The sequence below is a fragment of the Tamandua tetradactyla genome, chromosome 2 (assembly GCF_023851605.1).
Source record: "Tamandua tetradactyla isolate mTamTet1 chromosome 2, mTamTet1.pri, whole genome shotgun sequence".
NCBI lineage: Eukaryota > Metazoa > Chordata > Mammalia > Pilosa > Myrmecophagidae > Tamandua > Tamandua tetradactyla.
In genome coordinates, this window is record NC_135328.1 from 108,920,058 (window position 1) to 108,946,132 (window position 26,075).

The following is a 26,075-nucleotide window of genomic DNA, read 5'->3' on the forward strand; positions in this document are numbered from 1 at the left end:
GGGATGAGCTCTAGCAGGTTGCCAGTCTTTCCTGCGAAGCCTCTTAATTCTGTGCTTTTCCTGTCCTGTCCAACAGACGGCGCTTGTCAGCCCACTGCTGCCCTCAGGTCTAAAGTGGTACTGTGTCTTTTCTCAGGAGAACCTGTCTCTGTCTAGGGGCATGATTGAGGCTGAGGGTGAAGATGGGCTTAAACTGTTTCTGTTTTCTAGCTCCTGGGTCTGAATTCTCTAAATAACAATCACTGTCTGTGCTGGGCTTAACTCTTTTTTTGGGTGGGGGGAGCTGCTCTTCAGCCCGTTTCTTGGAGGCTTGGAAAACAGTTACAGGACTCTCATGCAGTCCCTCTCTCCTCCCGTCAGGAGTATGTGTCAGGCTTTGCTCAACTTTTATAGATTGAAACTGCTGCTGCTATCCCATCCCCTGGAGTTTAAATTCTCTGAATGAGAGATGCTACTTGAGCTGGGACCTGCCGCCCTGCCCCCCATCTTGGGGAAGATACAACTTTTAGGGAACTATCTCCTCCACCTGATTAGTTATATTGTCTTTCAGCCCTACTCCCACCCCTGCCTGGGATAGGGCTGAAAACAGAGAATGCCTGCAGCTTTCTTTAATGGGCTATTAAAAAAAAAAAAGATGAGAGGAAAAAAATACTGTTTGCAGCACCATTCCCCAGCCCCCTGGGTTCACCAATCAAGAGCCGGAATTGGTACCTGGCTCTATGACCCCTTTTATTGGGGCACAGCCCTTTTCCAGTGTTCTAAGCTCAGCCAACTCCATTAGACTCGGATTTAATTTTTTTTTTTTATTCCTCAGTCCTGCCTTCTCCCTGCTGGGAGTGGGGCTGATATGGGGTTTATTTCTTGTTTGCATTGTATATAAATCGGTACTTGAGAGTTGGTATTCATCAGTCAAAATCTGTTAATCAAATCTGCAATTGGAGCATGTGGTTGAACTCCCCTTACCTTGCTCCTAGGAGAAAGAGCTTCTGTTTCTCATGAGGGAGAAACTCTGAGTCAGCCTGTCATGCCAGGGAGGGAGGGACACCAGCCTCCACAGTGTAGATGAATTTACTTATAGTTTTGTTAAGTGATTTATCAGTCTCAGCCCTTCTACTTATTCCAGGCTGGTGTACAATGTCTGGTCATGGAAGTCCTCCAAACAGTTGTTCCAGATAGTTCCTGGCTATTTACTAGCTGCCCTAGAGGATGAACTAAATCCTACACCTCCCTATGCCACCATCTTAACCTTTTCCTCTTTGGCTCTTGTGTAGGTTTGAACAGATTATGTACCCTAGAAAAGCCATGTTTTAATCCTATCCATCTTGTGGAAGCAGTCTTTTCTTTTACTATTCAGTACTGCAGGGTGGAAGCTTGATTAGATTATCTCTATGGAGATGTGACACACCCATTCGTGGGTATTGGCCTTTGACTAGAGGGAGATGTGACTCCACCCATTCCAAGTGGGTCTTGATTAGTTAACTAGAATCTTTTTCGTGTGAATGTATGCTGTATGGTGGGGTCACATTTCATTCTTTTTCCATGTGAGTATCCCATTATTGCAGCACCATTTCCATTTGTTGAATATTTTGCTTTTTTGTTGTTGGTTTCTTTGTTTATTTGTTTGGGAAGTACATGGGCTGGGAATCAAACCGAGTCTCCCTCATGGCAGGCGAAAATTCTACCACTGAACTATCCTCGCACCCCCAGTTTACTGGAATCTTGTAAAAGAGGAAATTTTTTGGAAAAATCTTCAGAGCCATGAGAACCATCAGAGGCCACATAGCCAGAAACCTTTGGAGATGAAGAAGGAATCTATCCCTGGGGGAGCTTCATGAAAGAAGAAGTCTGGAGAGAAAGCTAACAGACATTACCATGTTTGCCATGGGCCTTTCTACTTGAGAGAGAAACCCTGAACTTTATCGGCCTTTCTTGAGTAAAGGTAACCTCTGGATGGTGCCTTAATTGGACATTTTTATAGACTTGATTTAATTTAGACATTTTCACACAGACTTAGAACTGTAAACTTGCAACTTAATAAATTCCCGTTTTTAAAAGCTGTTCTTTTTCTGGCATATCATATTCCAGCAGCTAGCAAACAGAACAGCTCTTGATGGAATTCTTGCTTCAAATGCTGAATCTTTAACCTCAGGGGCTTCCCATTCTGAGGCTGGAGGCTGATGGGACACAGTTTAAACTCTCATCTGTTGGCATATTGCCGGCTAGGGATCAATGTGTCATTGACTCTGGGCAGCCCCCAAGTACCAGGACAGTCCCAGTCTACCAGGTTTGGTCCCTGATGCTGGGTGCAAGTAGATACAAGTTCTTTTTGTTTCCGTCTCATTATGAGAAGGCTCTGTCATACCAGGACCCATATCAGAGTGGGACCTTCTCTGGGACATCTGACCTTCCTTGACCATGAGTGAGCAGCAGTAAGAGGAATGCCCAAGGTGGGATTAAATACTTTGTCATCCTCTTGTCTCCTCAAACTGCCTTGAGGTTTCTCCCTTGGAACTTAACAGCCTCAGGTATGGAGACAGTCCAGGTCACATGGGTAACTGAGGAGGGAAAGGCAGACTAGTGAAGGGCCCAAGAAGGGGCCTATAGCAAATTGAATTATATACCCCAGAAAAACATGTTCTTAATCTGAATCCATTTCCAGGGCTGTGAACCCATTGAATATAGGACCTTTTGATGAGGTTATTTTCAGTTAAGCCTGGCCAACTGGATCAGGATGAGTCTTAATCCTGTTTCTGGAGGCCTTATAGAGAAAGCCAAAGAGAGGAAGCCAAAGAAAGCATGCAGAAGCTTGGAGTCCATGGAACCTAGAAGAGAAAGGAGAATATGCTAACATGTGCATTGCTGTGTAACTGAAAAGCTAAGGAACCCCAAAGATTGCCAGCCCAAAAGAAGATACTGACTGGGGTGGGAGCAAGCCTTCTAGCCTCTGAAACCATAAACCAATAAAATTCCTGTTGTTAAGACAAACCATTGGATATTATTTGCTTTAGAAGCCGGAAACAAATACAGGGTCTGTTTCAACCTAAACCTACATCATGAAAATCAGCAAAGGCTATAAATTGGGCCTTTTTTCTTTTTTGATAGCCAGTTTACCTCCATTCTATAAAACTGTAATGTCTACAGTCTTAAAAATAAGATGACACACTCCCGAAATCAATCACCTTATCATTTCCTCACTTTGATTTCCTCAATTCCTCTGCCAATTCTAATGAAGCAGTCACATCCCATTGTGTGCCACACCACACAATATGTCTGCTTAAAAACAGGAACGTATTGGTTCATGGTTCCGGTGGCTAGAAGTCCAAAATTACGGCAATGGAAAGAAAATACTTACTCCCCAAAATCTGTAGCATTCTAATGTTATTTTATTGCCGTCCTTAGGGTTCCTTGGCTTGCCTCCTGTCACATGGAGATCTCTCACTCTTTGTGACTGGTTTTCAGGTATCCCAGGGCTTCTGACTTCTGGCTCCTCTCTGTGGCTTTCTCTGACTTCCTGTTTCTTTCCTTTATAAGGCCTCCAGAAATATGGCTTGATTCAATTGGTCACACCTTAACTAAAAATATCATCTTCAAAAGGTACTATTTATATATGAGTTCACACCCCCAGGAACACAGAGTTAAGAGCAAGAACATGTGTTTGCTGGTGCACATAATTCAACCTACCAATGCTACAGAGTCTTGCTATCTAAATATAATAAGCGATCTTATGCTGGACCCTGCAGTCAACGGAAAACAGTGCTATAAAGGACATAATTGGTGTTTTAGCTTCCTGGCTGCTAAAACAAATATAATCCAATGGGGTCAGCTTAAAAAAATGGGTATTTATTGGCTTACAGTTTTGAGGCTAGGAAAAGTTCAAAATTGAGATTCAGCAGAGTGACACTTTCTCCCTGAAGATGGTGGCGTTCTGGGACTGGCTGCCACCACCCTTGGTCCTTGGCTTTTCTGTCACATGGCAATGCCCGTGGCTGCCTCTTCTGGCTTCTCTGGGTTCCAATGACTTCCATCTTTTCCCCATGGCTTTCTCTCTTTGTGTCTGAATTTCATTTGGCTTGTAAGGACTCCAGTAATAGGACCCAACTGATTCAGTTGGGTCACACCCTAACTAAAGTAACCTCATCAAAAGTTCTATTTTCAATGGGTTCACATCCATAGGAATGGATTAAGTTTAAGAACATGTTTTTCTGGGATACATAACTGCAAGTCATCACTTTAGGTAAACTGAAAGAATTGAAATACAGAATTAGAATAAAAGTTCTGTATTCATATTAGATTTATTGACATTGATAAATGTAATGTGGGAATATACTCTGACTACTTAGGAAGAAACAACCATAATATATGCAACTTATTCTCAAATGCTTAGGAAAAATATTAATAATTATATATATATATATATATATATACATATAAAGAGAGTAAGTAAATAGGACAGAATGTTTAAAAATACAGGAATTACTATACTGTTTCTGTAAGTTTGCAATTATTTCCAAATAAAATGTCTTTTTTTTTAATTGTCCACAAAACTTCCAGTAGATTTAGGCCTTGCAGAAACCAAATAAAAAAGTAAAATGGGAGTGAGGCATGGGACTGAAAACATAAGATTGGTTACAAATTAGGTAATAAGACCTCCTTCCTGAGTTCCAACCCATACATTAAGCAGTTAGTTACATTAGCCTCCTTCTTTCTACCTCTTCTCCTATAACACCCCTATATCAATGGGAGTGGAGAGTAAATTATTAATTTTTGCAAAAATGGAACTCAAGGGGGTTTAAGCACAGGGATCCAAGTAATACAGAGGGTTGGAGAAGGTGTAGGGATTGCCTGAAAGTACATCCAGAACTGGAGAACTCTTTTAAATCTTCCACCTCAAGCATACACCACTGTATCAAAAATTCCAGCAGTCAGCGACTTAAACCAAGGCAGGAGATATGTAGGTCCCTCTCCATGGGAATTTAAGAGTCAAAGGGAAAAAAAAAACAAAAGCCTCTAAAAATGAATTTTTAATCCCCCTCTCCCACATCCACCAAAAAAAAAAAAAAACAGCTCACCACACAATCCCTTTGGAGTGAAATACACATGCCACCATACAGAGTCTCCAAATATTTAAGGCCTTACTTTTGAAGATGGACAGAAATCCAAAGATCACCAGACATTTAAGAAAGTCCTTCAATGTGAAAGACAGAGACTCAAAGAAATGAACAAAAAAATAGAACTCAGGGAAAACAGAGATAAAAAAGTAAGCTGAAGAAAACTTTAAAAGGAAACTACCTATAATTAATACCCTCATAAGTAACAAAATAGACTGTATTTGAAAAATGAGTAAACTATCCACAGAATGTAAACAGCAAGGCATAAGAAAGTGCTCAGAATTAAAAAAAAAAGAACACAAAAAAAAAACTTCCAAATGTAAAAACTTCCATATGTAGCATGGAAATAAACTTTTCAAAACTTTCACAAATAGATATACCAGAAAACACAAAAGAAAAAAGATGAGAAAATTAGAGGTTTGGTCCAAAAAGACAATTATCAAACTAAGTAGTTCTTTCAGAAAAGGAAAAGGGAGAAAATTATTTTATAAACATATCTTATAGTGTGGTCAAAATTGAAGGTCTGAGCTTCAAATTTTAATGGGACCACTGATACCATGAACAGTAAATGGAAAGATCCACAGCAAGGCATGTCCACAAGAAACTTCAGAGAACCAGGAATAAAAAGAGAATACTTACAGTGTCAGGAGGTAAGTCATATGTAACCAATGATAGGTAAACCAAAATTGCATAGGATTTCTCAATAGCAGCCATGGAAGCCAGGGTCCAGGGAAGAATACTGTCAAAATTCTAACTGAAAAAATTATTTTCAACCTAGTATTCTCTAATTTGAAAATTATGAGTCTCAAGAGTGCATGGGATAAAAACTCTTTCAGACAGTCACGGTTTCAAAAAAATTTCCCTCGGAGACTTCCTGGAAGATGGCGGCTTAGTAAGACGCACGGATCTTAGTTTCTTCTCCAGGACACCTACTAGGGGAGTAGAAACGATACAGAAAGCGCCCAAAGCCACAACAGAGATAAAAAAGACAGCGTACCCCATCCTGGAACGGCTGGCTGGCTGAGAGAAGCAGCTCGGGTGAGATCGCCGAGGCGCGCGGGCCTTACCGGGTGGGGTGGCAAGCGGCCGGAGTTACTCCCTTCCCCCTTCCCGGGCCGGCTGGGAGAATTGGAGAGGCGGTCCCCTGAAACAAAGACGGCTGGCCCCCACACCACACGCAGCCCCCGGACCAACTGAGAGAATTGGATCGGAAACCCCCAGGCCGCGGAGAACGGTGACGGGTGGGGGAGGCCCCTTCCAAACCCGTGACTCCCGGGGAACGTGCACTCTCTCGGGCGGGCCGCTGCCGCTGGCGCCCTCCCGCCACGCTTGTTGCCCAGGGCCGACTAGGAAATTCGGTCGGGCTCTTTCCCTGGCTGCGGTGACCAGCAACCCTCCCTGCGTTCGGACCCCGGGCCGGCTCAAGCCGTTTCGGCTAGCGAACCCCCAGGACGGCGAGAGTTTTCCAAAGTTTAAGGTCCCACAGCACCTTTTACTGGTGGGACCCGCAGACAAACGGGTGCCACGAGCGCCACCTACTGGGCAGGATAAGAAAAACAAAACCCAGAGATTTCACAGAAAAATATTACAACCTTGCTGGGTCCAACACCAAGAGAAATCTGAATAAATGCCCAGATGCCAGCAGCAGAAGATAACTGTCCACGCTCAAAAGATTGAGAATATGGCTCAGTCAAAGGAACAAACCAATAGCTCAAATGAGACACAAGAGCTGAGACAACTAATGCTGAATATACGAACAGAAATGGAAAACCTCTTCAAAAATGAAATCGATAAATTGAGGGAGGACATGAAGAGGACATGGGCTGAACATAAAGAAGAAATAGAAAAACTAAAAAAACAAATCGCAGAACTTATGGAAGTGAAGGATAAAGTAGCAAACATAGAAAAAATAATGGATAGCTACAATGATAGATTTAAAGAGACAGAAGATAGAATTAGTGATTTGGAGGATGGAACATCTGAATTCCAAAAAGAAACAGAAACTATAGGGAAAAGAATGGAAAAATTTGAACAGGGTATCAGGGAACTCAAGGACAATATGAACCGCGCAAATATACGTGTTGTGGGTGTCCCAGAAGGAGAAGAGAAGGGAAAAGGAGGAGAAAAACTAATGGAAGAAATTATCACTGAAAATTTCCCAACTCTTATGAAAGACCTAAAATTACAGATCCAAGAAGTGCAGCGCACCCCAAAGAGATTAGACCCAAATAGGCGTTCTCCAAGACACTTACTAGTTAGAATGTCAGAGGTCAAAGAGAAAGAGAAGATCTTGAAAGCAGCAAGAGAAAAACAATCCATTACATACAAGGGAAACCCAATAAGATTTTGTGTAGATTTCTCAGCAGAAACCATGGAAGCTAGAAGACAGTGGGATGATATATTTAAAATACTAAAAGAGAAAAACTGCCAACCAAGACTCCTATATCCAGCAAAATTATCCTTCAAAAATGAGGGAGAAATTAAAACATTCTCAGACAAAAAGTCACTGAAAGAATTTGTGACCAAGAGACCAGCTCTGCAAGAAATACTAAAGGGAGCACTAGAGTCAGATACAAAAAGACAGAAGAGAGAGATATGGAAAAGAGTGTAGAAAGAAGGAAAATCAGATATGATATATATAATACAAAAGGCAAAATGTTAGAGGAAAATATTATCCAAAGAGTAATAACACTAAATGTCAATGGACTGAATTCCCCAATCAAAAGACATAGATTGGCAGAATGGATTAAAAAACAGGATCCTTCTATATGCTGTCTACAGGAAACACATCTTAGACCCAAAGATAAACATAGGTTGAAAGTGAAAGGTTGGGAAAAGATATTTCATGCAAATAACAACCAGAAAAGAGCAGGAGTGGCTATACTAATATCCAACAAATTAGACTTCAAATGTAAAACAGTTAAAAGAGACAAAGAAGGACACTATATACTAATAAAAGGAACAATTAAACAAGAAGACATAACAATCATAAATATTTACGCACCGAATCAGAATGCCCCAAAATACGTGAGGAATATACTGCAAACATTGAAAAGGGAAATAGACTCATATACCATAATAGTTGGAGACTTCAACTCACCACTCTCATCAAGGGACAGAACATCTAGACAGAGGATCAACAAAGAAATAGAGAATCTGAATATTACTATAAAGGAGCTAGACTTAATAGACATTTATAGGACATTACATCCCACAACAGCAGGATACACCTTTTTCTCAAGTGCTCATGGATCATTCTCAAAGATAGACCATATGCTGGGTCACAAAGCAAGTCTTAACAAATTTAAAAAGATTGAAATCTTACACAACACTTTCTCGGACCATAAAGGAATGATGTTGGAAATCAATAATAGGCAGAGTGCCAGAAAATTCACAAATACGTGGAGGCTCAACAACACACTCCTAAACAACGACTGGGTCAAAGAAGAAATTGCAAGGGAAATTAGCAAATACCTCGAGGCGAATGAAAATGAAAACACAACATATCAAAACTTATGGGACGCAGCAAAGGCAGTGCTAAGAGGGAAATTTATTGCCCTAAATGCCTATATCAGAAAAGAAGAAAAGGCAAAAATTCAGGAATTAACTATCCATTTGGAAGAACTGGAGAAAGAACAGCAAGCTAACCCCAAAGCAAGCAAAAGGAAAGAAATAACAAAGATTAGAGCACAAATAAATGAAATTGAAAACATGAAAACAATAGAGAATATCAATAAGGCCAGAAGTTGGTTCTATGAGAAAATCAATAAGATTGATGGGCCCTTAGCAAGATTGACAAAAAGAAGAAGAGAGAGGATGCAAATAAATAAGATCAGAAATGGAAGAGGAGACATAACTACTGACCTCACAGAAATAAAGGAGGTAATAACAGGATACTATGAACAACTTTACGCTAATAAATACAACAATTTAGAGGAAATGGACGGGTTCCTGGAAAGACATGAACAACCAACTTTGACTCAAGAAGACATAGATGACCTCAACAAACCAATCACAAGTAAAGAAATTGAATTAGTCATTCAAAAGCTTCCTAAAAAGAAAAGTCCAGGACCAGATGGCTTCACATGTGAATTCTACCAAACGTTCCAGAAAGAATTAGTACCAATTCTCTTCAAACTCTTCAAAAAAATCGAAGTGGAGGGAAAACTACCTAATTCATTCTATGAAGCCAACATCACCCTCATACCAAAACCAGGCAAAGATATTACAAAAAAAGAAAACTACAGACCAATCTCTCTAATGAATACAGATGCAAAAATCCTCAATAAAATTCTAGCGAATCGTATCCAACAGCACATTAAAAGAATTATACATCATGACCAAGTAGGATTCATCCCAGGTATGCAAGGATGGTTCAACATAAGAAAATCAATTAATGTAATACACCATATCAACAAATCAAAGCAGAAAAATCACATGATCATCTCAATTGATGCAGAGAAGGCATTCGACAAGATTCAACATCCTTTCCTGTTGAAAACACTTCAAAAGATAGGAATACAAGGGAACTTCCTTAAAATGATAGAGGGAATATATGAAAAACCCACAGCTAATATCATCCTCAATGGGGAAAAATTGAAAACTTTCCCCCTAAGATCAGGAACAAGACAAGGATGTCCACTATCACCACTATTATTCAACATTGTGTTGGAGGTTCTAGCCAGAGCAATTAGACAAGAAAAAGAAATACAAGGCATCAGAATTGGAAAGGAAGAAGTAAAACTATCACTGTTTGCAGACGATATGATACTATACGTCGAAAACCCGGAAAAATCCACAACAAAACTACTAGAGCTAATAAATGAGTACAGCAAAGTAGCAGGTTACAAGATCAACATTCAAAAATCTGTAGCATTTCTATACACTAGTAATGAACAAGCTGAGGGGGAAATCAAGAAACGAATCCCATTTACAATTGCAACTAAAAGAATAAAATACCTAGGAATAAATTTAACTAAAGAGACAAAAAACCTATATAAAGAAAACTACAAAAAACTGCTAAAAGAAATCACAGAAGACCTAAACAGATGGAAGGGCATACCGTGTTCATGGATTGGAAGACTAAATATAGTTAAGATGTCAATCCTACCTAAATTGATTTACAGATTCAATGCAATACCAATCAAAATCCCAACAACTTATTTTTCAGAAATAGAAAAACCAATAAGCAAATTTATCTGGAAGGGCAGGGTGCCCCGAATTGCTAAAAACATCTTGAGGGAAAAAAACGAAGCTGGAGGTCTCGCGCTGCCTGACTTTAAGGCATATTATGAAGCCACAGTGGTCAAAACAGCATGGTATTGGCATAAAGATAGATATATCGACCAATGGAATCGAATAGAGTGCTCAGATATAGACCCTCTCATCTATGGACATTTGATCTTTGATAAGGCAGTCAAGCCAACTCACCTGGGACAGAGCAGTCTCTTCAATAAATGGTGCCTAGAGAACTGGATATCCATATGCAAAAGAATGAAAGAAGACCCATCTCTCACACCCTATACAAAAGTTAACTCAAAATGGATCAAAGATCTAAACATTAGGTCTAAGACCATAAAACAGTTAGAGGAAAATGTTGGGAGATATCTTATGGATCTTACAACTGGAGGCGGTTTTGTGGACCTTAAACCTAAAGCAAGAGCACTGAAGAAGGAAATAAATAAATGGGAACTCCTCAAAATTAAACACTTTTGTGCATCAAAGAACTTCATCAAGAAAGTAGAAAGACAGCCTTCACAATGGGAGACAATATTTGGAAATGATATATCAGATAAAGGTCTAGTATCCAGAATTTATAAAGAGATTGTTCATCTCAACAACAAAAAGACAGCCAACCCAATTACAAAATGGGAAAAAGACTTGAACAGACACCTCTCAGAAGAGGAAATACGGATGGCCAAGAGGCACATGAAGAGATGCTCAATGTCCCTGGCCATTAGAGAAATGCAAATCAAAACCACAATGAGATATCATCTCACACCCACCAGAATGGCCATTATCAACAAAACAGAAAATGACAAGTGCTGGAGAGGATGCGGAGAAAGAGGCACACTTATCCACTGTTGGTGGGAATGTCAAAGGGTGCAACCACTGTGGAAGGCAGTTTGGCGGTTCCTCAAAAAGCTGAATATAGAACTGCCATACGACCCAGCAATACCTTTGCTAGGTATCTACTCAAAGGACTTAAGGGCAAAGACACAAACGGACATTTGCACACCAATGTTTATAGCAGCATTATTTACAATTGCAAAGAGATGGAAACAGCCAAAATCTCCATCAACAGAAGAGTGGCTAAACAAACTGTGGTATATACATACGATGGAATATTATGCAGCTTTAAGACAAGATAAACTTATGAACCATGTAATAACATGGATGGACCTAGAGAATATTATGCTGAGTGAATCCAGCCAAAAACTAAAGGACAAATACTGTATGGTCCCACTGATGTGAACGGACATTCGAGAATAAACTTGAAATATGTCATTGGTAACAGAGTTCAGCAGGAGTTAGAAACAGGGTAAGACAATGGGTAATTGAAGCTGAAGGGATACAGACTGTGCAACAGGACTAGATACAAAAACTCAAAAATGGACAGCACAATAATACCTAATTGTAAAGTAATCATGTTAAAACACTGAATGAAGCTGCATCTGAGCTATAGGTTTTTGTTTTGTTTTGTGTTGTTTTGTTTTGATTTTACTATTATTACTTTTATTTTTTTCTCTATATTAACATTCTATATCTTTTTCGGTTATGTTGCTAGTTCTTCTAAACCAATGCAAATGTACTAAGAAATGATGATCATGCATCTATGTGATGATGTTAAGAATTAATGATTGCATGTGTAGAATGGTATGATCTCTAAATGTTGGGTTAATTTCTTTTTTCCGTTAATTAAAAAAAAAAAAAAGAGAGAAGGGATAATTGGAGATGAAGGGATACAGACTGTACAACGGGACTGGATATAAAAACTCAGAAACGGACAGCACAATACTACCCAATTGTAATGCAATTATGTTAAAACACTGAATGAAGCTGCATGTGAGGTATAGGTTTTTTGTTTTTGTTTTTTTTGTTTTTTTCTTTCTATTATTGTTTTAATTCTTATTCTGTTGTCTTTTTATTTCTTTTTCTAAATCGATGCAAATGTACTAAGAAATGATGAATATGCAACTATGTGATGTTATTAAGAATTACTGATTGTACATGTAGAATGGAATGATTTCTAATTGTTTTGTTAATTCTTTTTTTAATTAATAAAAAAAATTAAAAAAATTAAAAAAAAATTAAAAAAAAAAAAAATTTCCCTCCTTTGTATTTTTTATCAGGAAGCCTCTGGGAGGATGTGTCACCCCTAAAATGAAAGAGAAAAGCAAAAAGAAACAGGAAAGTTTGACACCCAGGAAATGGGGTCCCAGCATAAAAGCACATGGAGTGAAAGCCTCTGGGTGGCAGCTGTGCAGCAGGTATAGAAAACAAATATTTGATATTAAATAGGAGGGTGAAGGATTCTGAGAAGGGAATCTTCAAGCAGAAGCAGCACTAAATGCATGAGCATAGAGCTGAAAATTCATAATAAGTTCCAGGAAGCCAAGTTGGTGGGAATATTTGGAGCACAAGAGCACGTGGCAGAGTGAAAGAGGAGGAAGCAAGGGTGGAGCAAGTGATCAGGTCACAGAGGGTCTTGCAGACTCTTGTGGAATTTGGTCAAGATCTTGGGAAGTAATGGAAGGACTTTCAGCAGAGGGTGACATGGGCATGAACCCTTTCAGAAAGACCACTTTACCAAAAAGGAGAGGGTGGATTAGAGTAGGCAAACACTGGAGAAAGGAGTTCAGTTAGGAAATTGTCATGCCCATACAACAGCTGAGGCAACTGCTTGAATGAGGACACTGCAGCAGGGATAGAGAAAAGGAAGGGTCACTAAAGAATCCATAGGCGTAGGGGAGGGATCGGCTGTGGTGGTATGGTGAATGTTAACACAACTCACAGCTTCTATCTTAGGCAGCTGGGTGTCTCATGGTGCCAGTTGCTGAGATTGAGACCACAGGAGGAAGTTCAGTTTTGAAGGTGAAAAGGAGGACCTCAATTCAGGCATATATCAATAGTACATCAAAGTGAAGGTGATTGCTGAAAATATGATTCAGGAGATCAGAAGAACACTCTGGACTAAGCATGTAGAATGGGGAGTTATCAGTATGTCCATGCAAAGATTATTAGTGAAGAGTGCAAAAGGAGGAAAGAGAGAAGGTGATCAAGGCTGGAATATGGAGAACCCATGTTTAAGGGACAGACAAAAGAAGAAGAACCTGAAAATCTGAGGATGAAATGCAACAACAGTTGGAGGTAGGTGGAAATCTAAGACAGTATTTGCCTAGCCAACTCAGTGAGCAATTCAGTGGCATCTCAATGTTTAATAAAGATGCCAGTGAAGGGAACTTGTTAAGGGTAGAGAATGGCTGAGAAGAATAAGAGAGTGAAGTAGATGAAAGTGAGCATGCTGAGCTCCTTCCACCTTCACAAGTCTTTCAAAGTTGACATAGTTGTCACCACTTCAAGCACGAAGAAACAGGGGCTAAGGTAGTCAGCAGTTCACTCAAATCACACTGTTAGGGAGAGCATGTGAGGTCTCCAAATCCTACTCAAGAGACTCATCCCCATTATGCCTGCCTAACTCCTCACAGACACCAACTGTTGCTAAGGTTCAGCCACAATGTCACATTTCCTAGGATGACTTCGTCCACCGCAGTCACCCTCCCACACTGAGGCTCCATGTGCCCAGGTCCTGAGGTGGAATAAAGACTTTGGATCCTGGCAACTGGAGTTCAAACCCAGCCCCACCAATTACCAGCTCCATGACTGTATTACCTGTCCTTACAGGGCCTCTGCTTCCTCATGTTTGAAGAGGGTAGATGACCGCCTAGCAGTTATGTACAACGCCTAGAACTGGGCCAGGGAGATAGTAAACATTTATAACAACAAACTCAAAAACTGATTGAATATGCCCAGCATAGTTCTAAGTAATATATATTATATTCATTAGAACTTCACAACAAATTCATGATGAAAGAATTATTATTATCCCCTTCTTACAAATGAGAAAACTAGGGCATAAAGAGGTTAAGTAACTGGCCAAACATCATATGGCATAAAAATTATTTGACAGTAATATTCTCCTATGCCCAGTCCTACAGAGTCTGTTTATTTCTTCTGTTCATTCCTCAACCCCCGAACTCATCACATAGAATCATGGGTATTCAGTATTTGCTTTTCTGTCTCATATGACTGAACAAGGTTGAGGCCTTATTCACCTTTGCACCCCAACTAGAACTGGCTTTGAAGGCAGCGGTGCAGGGCCCCATGCTCAGGAGGGCCCCACATTTGATTTAATGTTTTGCTATTGCCATCTTGAAGTTCTTAATAACTTATCTAAGTGAAGCCTAATGGGACAGTAGAACAGGTGAAACCACCTTGTACTAACTCACTAGATTAGCCCATCCTTTACTAATTTATTAAAGCTTTCACTTCCTTCTTTTAAGATGAATGAAGGACTTGTTCAACTCCAGAGCAAGTTCCTGTTTTCTTCCTTCCCTACAGAACTGGCTAAAACTAATGAACAATGCACCCAACAAAGAAGCCTAGACTCAAAGTCACCCCGGAACATAAAATACCCTGCAAGCAGAACCAAAGTGAGCAGGAACAATCAGGAAAGAGAAATACCAGAGCAAAAAAGGAAGCAAGAGGGCCAACCGTTACAAGTTTCAGCAACATCACAAGCTCACTCATCAAAATAGCGAACCAATCAGCAGTAATAACCAATTTGCAATCTTTAGTTTGAATGTTTACTAGTCAATCACCCTGTGCCAAGCCCCTAACATTTTTGTCTCCACCTCCCTTTATCTAATCTAATAAAAAATTCTCACCTCTCCAGCCTGAGGAGGTAGATTTGAGACTGAGTCTCCTGACCTCCACTGCCTTGGCTTTGCAATAAAGCTCTTTCTTCTTTCCCCAAAGTGTCATGTCTTATTGGTTCAGAGTGCATCAGGCAAGGACTCACCTTGAAAGAGTCTACTTCACAGGAGTGTGAGCAAAGAAAATACATGCAATAGGCATGCCCACTGTTCCTTGCTGCCCCATTGGCATACAGCAATCGTGCTGACCCATGAGCACAGAATTCAGGTGGATCCACGATGCATGGAAGTTCAGTAAGACCCAAAGTGAGTTACCTCTACAGTGGAGTCAAATACAACTCAACCCTGCTTGTGCCAGTGGCTACCCATGGTTTTCTTTCTAACTAGAGCTTGCTTCTAACACAGAACACAAAGATATCCTTCTTCACTTATTTATTTCCCTGTATTAGCCAACTGCCTTTACTGAAAATTAGATAGAAGGAAAAGGAAAGATAAGGCAACCCACAGCTCCTTTCCTTTTCAGTCTTTTACACATCAGTTCACTGGCATTAGAAAGTCATAGTAGAAAGTGCACATGTTAAGAAGTAAAATGAAAACTGTTGAGTTAGTTTTGGGTCTCATTTCCACTATTAGGATTAAAATAAGATACATAGTTACGTGTGATCTATGAAGTAGGACTAGTGTAATTTTGGTGATTTCCTATACAAGCAAAAAACCCCTTATATTTGCATTTAAAACTGGCATTGCATACAGTATGCCAACCCCCAACCAATAGTATTCCTGAAAACCCTAAAGAAAACCCAGGGCACTATCTAAGACTGCATAAAAGTTGTACTTAGCAAGTTTATTTTTCAGAAACTTAAAACCTCCAGATTGCTTCTATGCCAGATAAGCCTTGAAATTTAGAGGTACCAGTCTCTCCTAGAACATGAACCAGATGTATCCCCCTACCTCATAACGGTGACATCCCTTTTCAACATGAAGAAGTTAGAATGGTCATTATTCAAATATCCCTGAAAATTGAGAAAATGATCAAATGAGAGAGAAGATCTGTAATAGAAAAGTTAGAATTTAGCAAACTATTATGACTACTGAATCATTATATAGATATTTCTTTATGTTTCTAGCATATTAGAACAGCCAGAAGGAAATACCTCAAAGTGTGGAACTGTAACCCATACTATATGTGATGGTTTGAAACTGTTATGTACCCCAGAAAAGCCATGTTCTTTTAATCCAATCTTGTGGGAGCAGACCTATTGTTAGAGTGGGACCTTTTGATTAGGCATTGCCATGGAGATGTGACCCCGCTCATTCAATGTGGGTCTTAATCTGTTTCCTGACATCCTTTAAGAGGACACTTTGGTTTCTCCAAAGTGCCAGCCACGTGCCTTCCCAGCTAACAGAGGTGTTCCAGATGCCAGTGGACTTTCTTCGGAGTCCAAGTATCATCTTGTTGATGCCTTAATTTGGACATTTTCATGGCCTTAGAACTGTAAATCTCTAAGTGAATAAATCTCCTTTGTAAAAGCTAATCCATTTCTGATATATTGCATTCCAGCAGCTTTAGAAATCTGAAACACGACACTTTGAAATTTGTTCTATAACTACTCGTGAAACTATACTTTGAAATTTATTACTTTTCTGTGTATATGTTGTATTTCACTATTAAAAAAGTTTTTAAAAAACTGGCATTGCAAAATATAAAAGTGAATGGTAAAATTCATGTTGATACTATAAAATTTCCATTTTTCTTATGTTATAATGACAGTCAAAAGCAAGGAAAAAACACAATGACAAGTTGATAGAAAGACTTGAGAAGAAAGGAAAAAGTTGAATATTTTTTAGTACATTTAACTCCCCTTCATTCCTGAATTTTTGAACAAGGGACCCCACATTTCTATTACGCAAAATTATGGAGCCATTCCTGGATGTTTCTTCACATAAATTTAGAACCTTGTAGGTTGAAAAAGTTTGACAAGGTCATCTACCTCATCCTCCAAGAAGTACAGGTTGCTTTTGTTATTTTTTTTAATTATGCAAGTGACTCAGATTGCTCCCCAGAGACACATCCTGAGAAGAGGAATTGTTCCAAGTAAAGCAAGGGGACCTGAAATGGAAAGAGGCCAGAAAAAGTGTACAAGTTCAAGAAAAGCCCCTTGACCTCAAATAAAGTAATTCAGGCTGTATCTTAGTTTATGTTATGATCACAAATACCATAACATGGGTTAGCTTAACAACAGGAATTAATTGGTTTATAATTTTGGAGGCTGGAAGACTTGCTTCCTCTGGGTGGGTAGCATTCTGGCTGGTTGGAAATCCTTTGATTCCTTGGTTTTCTGACACCTGATGATTCACCTCCTTTCTCTTCTGGGTTCTATTGACTTCCAGGTTCTGTTGACTTCTTGCTTCTAGCTCCTCCCTGTGGATTTCTCTCTCACTATGTCTGAATTTCTTCTACTTGTAAAGAACTCTAGTAATCACATTAAAGCCCACCCTCATTCAGTTGGGCCACACCCTAACTAAACATCTTCGAGAGATCTCATTCATCTCTCACCCACAGGAACACTGACTCAGGCCAATAATCTGTGTGGTTTTTTTGGGGGGTGGGGGCAGGTGGTGCATGATTCAACTATTATAGGCTGAATCACAGGGGAGCTGTAGAGAGAGCAAAAAGCGTACCTCTGTGTTGCCCAGTCAAGGGTTTGGCTGCAGGAGCCTTTATACCTGTGCCTGTCAGTTCTTTGTTAAAAGCTGGGGAGGAACCAATTAGAGATATAAATGAAATGGAAATAAAATGATTAGGCCTAAGATAAATCAGAATACAGGAGGAGATGGTTATTGGTCCAAAATTTAAATTTTCAGTTGCACACTATCTAATTTAACCTGTCTGAACAGTTTAATTACACGGAACCTAGACTAGAGAACAAGATCTCATTATTTTGTACAGGTTATTGTAATACCCAGATGCATTTCAGGGTATTTGGGGCAGAAATTTTAAAAAGCATTTGCAAAGTCCCTTTGAGGGACTGGGGAAAAACGTGGAACTATCAGATTTCCCCACCTGGGGAATTCTGACATTCTCTCAGGCATGAGGGACTCCAAATTCAATAAACCAAGCCCTCAATTCCTGAGGCTTGCCCTTATGAAACTTATTTCTGCAATAGCAAAGCTAGGCCTGCATGTAATTACACCTAAGAGTCACCCCAGAGAGCCTCTTTTGTTGCTCAGATGTGGCCTCTCTCTTTAAATCAATTCTGCAAATAAACTCATTGCCCTCCCAGCTATGTGGGACATAACTCCAGGGGTGTAAGTCTCCCTGACAAAGTGGGACATGATTTTCAGGAATCTGCCTGGCCCTGGGTATCCAGGGTATTAAGAATGCCTCCTTGACCAAAAGGGGGAAAAGAAATGGAACAAAGTAAATTTTCAGTGGTTAAGAGATTTCAAATAGAGTCTGGAGGTCACTCTAGAGGTTACTCTTATGTCTGCTTTAGCCAGATATTGCAGGCTACCACAGTATGCCAAGCCTCAACCACAGTATTCCTGACAACCCTAGGACGTGCCCTGTGCTCTAACTCTTTATAAATGTTTTTGTTAGTAAGTTTATTGTTTCAGAAACTTAAGGCCTCCAGATTGATCCTATACCAGATAAACACTGAAATTCAGAGGTACCAGTCCCTCCAAGAATATCAACCAGTTTTATTCGTCTACCCTATAAGGTCTTCACCCTTTCAAGCATGAAAAAATTAAAAATGGTCATTGTCCAGATATTCCTGAAGATTGAGAGAAAGATCAAATGAGAGGGAAGAGGTGTAACTGAGAAATCAGGATTTAGCAAATGACTGTGACTACTGACTGATTATACAGATACTTCTTTTCAGTGTCTAGTGTTTTAGAAAAGCCAGGAAGAAATATTGGAGTTGTTGAACTGTAATCCAATAGCCCTGATCTTTGATAATGATTGTGTAACTATATTGAAAAAAAAAGTCAGTTGCCCATATTTATATGGATCTACTTCTGGGTGTTTTGTTTTTCTCTTTTTATTTCTTTTTCTGGAGTAATTAAAATGTTCTAAAAATGATCATGGTGATGAATGCACAACTATGTGATGATACTGTAAGAAACACTGATTGAACACTTTGGATATATTGTATGGTTCATGAATATATCTCAATAAAATTACAATAAGGGGGTGCAAGGGTAGTTCAGCAGAATTCTCGCCTGCCATCAGGAAACCCAAGTTTGATTCCCAGTCCATGCACTTCCCAAAAAAGCAAACAAGCAAATTAAGCAAACAAACAAAATTCAACAAATGGTGCTGCAGTACAGGATACTCACATGGAAAAATAATGAAATGTGACATCACCATACAGCAAACAACAAGAAAAAATGTTAAAAAAAAAAAAAGCTGGGGAGGAAGGAGAGAGACACAAGTGACCAGCCATTTCTGGCTGTACAAGTTACTGGTAATGCAGTTTCTGGTAGTCTGAGAACAGCCTAACAACACTCGGGTACTGGCTGTTGGGGTGGTAAGCCCATCAGGAGCCAAAAAGCACAAAACATAAATGCATTCATCTAAAACTACATCAGAAATGTAGAGCACAAAAAGTGCAACTCTTCACTGCCACTCCAATCCTAGTCCCCAGGTAGCAGTACTCACTGACAACAATGCAATGTTTATTCTTCTGGGTGATTTTCTGTGGGCTGTGATTTTCCATACATATTTATGAGTGCCCACTATTTCATCAACTAGATGCTGAAAATAAATGAGACAGATGGTATCTAGTGGCAGGCAGCAGGAGGCTGAAGAGGCTTAAAGATATCTGCTTGTGAGGCAAAGGTATCTATGAAACTATGAATGATATAAGAACATCCCTCAAAATTAACAAGTACCCCTGTGGTAAGGGTCAGAAAAACCGAGTACTAACTCTGCAAAAATGGCAAAAAAAGTGGGTGAGTTGCAACATTTCACTTCATCAAGAACAAGGATGTCAGCGATTAAAGAAGCATTTAGATACTTTTCTTAACAGCCAGAGGATATTGTTTTCCTCTTTGTGGAAAAGCAGTTGAGATGAGGTAGTTTGCAGACTGGGGACACAGCGTAGTTGGTCTGGAGCTCAGTGAACTTGGGATTCAAGAATGTTTTAGAGAAGAATCTTTCTTACTCAGTAGAACCAACTGCCGGAATTCCTGGAGCCAAAGTATTTAAGAGATCTTCAGGGAACATCTCATTGCACTGTTGCAGCATTTTTTAAATTTCCAGAGTAAATACTGGCAAATTTGACAGGATTTGGGATAGCAGAGCCTTAGTCATTGTTAATCTGGGTGATCGAGAAGGCTATGTTGATGTAACAAGAAAAGGGACACATCATTTCTGTTGTTTCTTATGATCCAACTAAACATGGAGGCCCACCATTTTATAGTCGAGACACTGAAATTAAAAGGCTGTTTGGCACAAAATGCAATATTCAGTGTCTTGAGAATATTGATGCTTTTGAAGAATGTCATCAAAGTTGAGGAACTGACTACATATTTGAAAAGTTATATCTATTTGTAGACAAAATCTAGCACATTAACATGTTTTTGAGCTATTGAAAATCATGTTCAGGCATGCAAATATAATGAATGACTAAAAAAATCATTTATCAATCACATCACAAATCTTTGTCCAAAAATGCATACCTTTTTAGAGAAAAACACATAATAAAATGTTTAAAGTGACTACCTTTTAAAGGAGAGTGTAATTAGGGGTACAAGCAGACTATACTTGTCTGTTTTACTCACAGATTATTAAAAATGTTTACCATGAGCATGTATTACTTGTATAACTAATATATAAAAGAGAAATGCAAGGCATTTAACAGAGAAATATAAAAGAGAAAAATTGACATTATATGGGTCAAGGTAAAAAGAAAGTAATCTAAGAAATTATATAAAATAATTTTTACTATAAACACTCCTTATGTACTCTTTTCACATTTTTTTCCCTTATGTAATTTTGTTTGTTGGTTTGTTTTTTGCATGTGCAGGGTCCAGGAACCAAACCCAGGTCTCCCACATGGCAGGCGAGAATTCTACCACTGAGCTACCCTTGCACCGCCCCTTATGTAATAATTTTATATGTAAGAGAATTAAGAAACAAATTTAAAAGTTTAGTTAAATGAACTAACTTCTTTGGAACCAAATGTTTTTCTTAAACTGAAAATTTTTTAATTAAGTTTTTTCCTGAATTAAGAACACTGTTTCCTCTAAGTTATTCTTGTTTGTCTGATAGTCTTATGAAATATGGTGAATCCAGACTCATGATTGTTCACTATGAAAGCTTAGATTAAAATCTGTATTTCACTAACATCCACATTTTATAAACTCAAACGCTACCCTGTAACTGTATTACTTAGTATCTACTAAGTTTCAATGGTTTAGCTCATGTTAATAGAATGGTGTATTTTATTAAAAATACATTATTTGTATAAAAAAAGATCTCTGCTCTCATGTGTCTTACATTCTTATGGACATAAACTCATACATAGAACTTTATCTGAAATTAATGAAAATGAAATTTGCCTGTTTCATTTTTCAATATATCATGGATATATTTGTTGTTTATTTTAGTGACCACATAGCATTCCATAAAATGGATATAGCATAATTTATTTAACCATCTTCTTATTGACTAAGCACTAATTCCTAAAAGAAAATGCCTGAGGAGGAAATAAAGTTAATACCTTCTTTAGATCATGCTTTGTGTGGGTATATTTTTTGAGGCAGACCCCAGAGAGGGTTTAATGTTTTAGGATGAAGATGTACGGACATAAGTAGAGCAGCATGCCTGAAACTAATCCTAAGAGAATGTTTCAGGAATATTCTGACTGAGTGTGGGTGAATAAAGATCTGGGAGTCAGGCCGAAAGGAGTATGAAGGTTACAGATAATGTGGGAAATTGAGCAAGTGCTGCAATTACAAATCAGTACATGTCTTTGGGAGATAGTAAAGTCATTTTACAATAGGTGTGTGTTGTATGATTTCCAGCCATTACTTTGTCATGCAATTCACGGATGTATACAAATAATACAGATGAGGAAAATGAAGACCAAGGTCACACAACCAGGGGTAGCAAAACCAGGATTTGAACACTTGTCTGACACCTCACCCCACATTTTTTCCCAAACATCATGTTGCCTGCACTTTGGGTTAAGTTGTTAGATTTTCTGAGGCAGAGTACAAATTTGGTTTGCATTTATTGCCTGGCCCAGGATGGGGACAGATACCAATGATCAGGGACAATGAAGGTTGCTTATCAGCAGGACGGGCCTCTAGGGGAGCACATTAACACTTGATTTTTAAGTAAATTCTTAAACAGGAATATAACATACTTGAAGCATGTCCCCCCAAAAAGATATGTTGCTGGTCTAATCCCCAGTACTTCAGAATGTGAACTTATTTGGAAATCGAGTCATTACAGATGGAAATAGGCAAGTGTGCTGGTTTGAAAGGAAGTATGCCCCCTAAGAAAAGCCATGTTTTAATTTAAATCCCATTTCATAAAGGTAGAATAATCCCTATTCAATACTGTATATTTGAAACTGTAATGAGATCATCTCCCTGGTTGATGTGATTTAGTTAAGAATGGTTGTTAAACTGGATTAGGGGATGACATGTCTCCACCCATTTGAGTGGGTCTTGATTAGTTTCTGAAGTCCTATAAAAGGAGAATGAGAGATTCAGAGAGAGCAACACTACAAAGCAGAGAGTCCACCAGCCAGCAACCTTTGGAGATGAAGAAGGAAGACGCCTCCCGGGAGCTTCATGAAACAGGAAGCCAGGAGAGAAAGTTAGCCGATGACGCTGTGTTCGCCATGTGCCCTTCCAGCTGAAAGAGAAGCCCTGACTGTGTTCACCATGTGCCTTCCCACTTGAGAGAGAAACCCTGAACTTCATCGGCCTTCTTGAACCAAGGTATCTTTCCCTAGATGCCTTTGATTGGACATTTCTTTAGACTTGTTTTAATTGGACATTTTCTCAGCCTTAGAACTGTAAACTAGCAACTCTTTAAATTCCCCTTTTTAAAAGCCATTCCGTTTCTGGTATATTGCATTCCAGCAGCTAGCAAACTAGAACAGCAAGTTAAAATGAGGTCACACTGGAATAGAGTGGGCCCTTCACCCAATATGACTGGTGTCCTCATAAAAAAAAGTTAAGTTGGACACAGAGAGAGAGACAGAGGGGAGAACACCACGTGATGAGGAAAGAAGCGAATCCTGTGGATTGCCAGTAAGTCACTGGCAGTGAGAGCCAGAGAGAAAGAAGCACAGAACAGATTCCTCCCTGTAAACCTTGAAGGAAGTATGGCTCTGCCAATACCCTGATTTTAGACTTCTGGCCTCTAGAACTGTGAGACAATAAATTTCTGTTACTTTAAGCCACCCAATTTGTGGTTCTTTGTTATGGCAGGCCTAGAAAACTAAGACACACATGGAAAAAGTGCATATATCAGAAGTAAATTTAATCAATGAGTTTTCATAAAGTTAAATCTATATAGACCAAGATCAAAACTTTGAACATTACCAGAACCCAGAGCTTCACCACAGTTCACCACAATCCTGACTTCTATCTCTATGGATTTATTTTGCCTGTTTCTGAACTTCAGAATTTAGACTCTTATCAGGTGGTGGGTAACTTTGAAATGACTTCCAATGACCTTGTTACCTGGCACTCATATCCTTGTGCAACCTCCTCCCCTTGAATGTGAACCAGAACTAACAATCGATCATGGCAAAAGGGATGAGAGGTTACTTCTAAGATTAGCTCACAAGTAGCCATCCCTTGTTCTTTTGCTTGCTCTGAGAGAGGCTGCAATGTGGTGAGCTTACCTGTGGAGAGACACATGTGGCAAGGAACTGAAGGAGGCCACATCCAACACCAGTTAGGAACTGATGCCCTCAGTCCAATAGCCTGAGAGGAACTGAATTTTGCTGACAACCAAATGAATAAGCTTGGAAGCAGATCATCCCTAAATTGAGTCTTCAGATGAGACCACAGCCCCACCCAACAACGTGATTACAGCTTTGTAAGAGAACCTGAGGCAGAGTGTTTTAGTTCCTGGGCTGCTCAAGCAAATACCATGCAACGGGTAGTTTAAACAATGGTAATTTAAAGGGAGGGAAAGAATACTCTTTTCAACAAATGTGTCTGGGAAAACAAGATTTCTTCATGCAAGAATGAAGTTGATCTTTGAAACCCTGATGTCTCAGGAATAGGTTATTGAGTGCATCAGGCAGGAGAATCTATGGCCTTGATCTAGTAAAAATTTGGTGATTGAGATGGGATGAATGACTGAATCTCTGGAGTCCCAGCAGAGCAGGCTCTGGGAACTAAACCCAGGTGTCTCTGACATGGTAGGTGAGAATTCTACCCCTCAGCCACCAGTGCTTTTAAAGTACTTTTAAAAGTTGTTCATAATATTAGGATATTATGAAAACAATAGAAGGAATTGAATGATGAATTTTTGAATTGAACAAATGCAATTTTATTCTGCTTAGGTATGTTCTCCTTAAATTTATATAAGCTTACTAACAAAATAAGCTAATATTATAAATATATTCTCAAAAATTGACTTAGAATAGCCTAACTAGATAGGTTAGGTTATGTAAACTGAGCAATGTACCTGGTAATTGGAAGTCCTGGAAATGGATAGAGGTTGGAGATGAGGAACAGAGACACATGGCACTGGCAGTGGGCAAAAGGTTTATTAATGGAGGAGCAGCAGGGAGAGTTGACTCCAGAAATAAACTCTCACCCCCCTGGATCCAAATAGGGGTTTTTAAAAGGGAGTTGGAGGTAAGTTAGGTGGGTTTCTCATAGGTGGGTTTTTGGGAGTTGGCAGCTTTCCATTGGTGAGATTAAAAGTTAAGATAGTGTTTTTGTTCTGCAAAGTTGTAACTGCCAGAGGGTGGATGTTCACTTAAGGGGGTATCACTAGAATGCAACTGCTGGAGAGGGCCGGAGAACCTCAAGATGCTGATTCTCTGTGGCTGCACTTTCCATTCTTTCTTGTTCCTCTGGTTCAGCTCTCACAGTAATAACACATATAAAGCATAATAAGATTTAAAGTTATGCAAATGCTTCAAATATAATTTATTTAAGAATTTGGTTAAGTTTAGTAAGAAAAAAAGGATTTTTTATAAACTTGATTACCTGGATTTCAAAGAATCTGGCTTTTGCTGTTTAGCCATTTATTACCTCAGCATATATAGAAATTTAAACTTGTAGTGGCCTTGTTAATGCCAGTCTATCATGAATAAAAAGACATAAGTCTTAGCTTCTAAGGGTTTATATTCTAGTTAGAATATATGTTCATTAAGGCGTAGAACAAGACAGTGATAACAAAGGGATAAAAATGCTGGAAGAATTTAAAAAGCAGATAAAGAATGATCTAAGAAGTCCTCATTGAAGACATGAAACATGTAAAATCTTTAAATAAGAGAGTAGCATTTTAATAAATAGAACTTTCAATTAGTTTTTAAAAATCATAACTTAATTTTGCTAACTATCACATTCCTGGCATTATTTAGCAGTTGGGAATAATATTGAGAAAATCTGTTTTTGTTTTCTGGATATAAATCCCTTAAATATAAAAAACTATCTGTATTTCAAACTTGGAGCTTTTCTGACCTCTGAAAGTTGTGCTGAATTGGATTGAGAGATTCTAGGTATATTATAAAGTAATCATTTGTGTGTTCTGAGTATAAAATATGTAGATGCCCAGCTGTGTTCCAGACCCAAGCATAAATTTCTTACTTCTTCCATTATTTTGTAGTATCTCTGTCTCTTTCCCCTTCATGAATACATGGAAGGAAGTATGCAGGTTCAAAGGCTTTGTGTATCATATATTTTTAAAAAAGGAAGGGTTTGTGTTAAAGCTGAGTATTCATACAAACCAAAGTTTAGTTTTCTCCCTGTTAAAATAATGTGAACATCAGAGTAATATCCTTGTTAATTTTTATGTAGTCATTATCCTTTATTTCAGAAG

The 26,075-nt window shown here is 38.9% G+C and overlaps 1 pseudogene; it reads left to right on the top strand.

Moving 5' to 3' along the window:
- The first annotated feature begins 19,900 nt into the window (after nt 1-19,900).
- On the top strand, nt 19,901-20,563 carry LOC143657097 (thiopurine S-methyltransferase pseudogene; annotated as a pseudogene).
- The last annotated feature ends 5,512 nt before the right edge of the window (nt 20,564-26,075 follow it).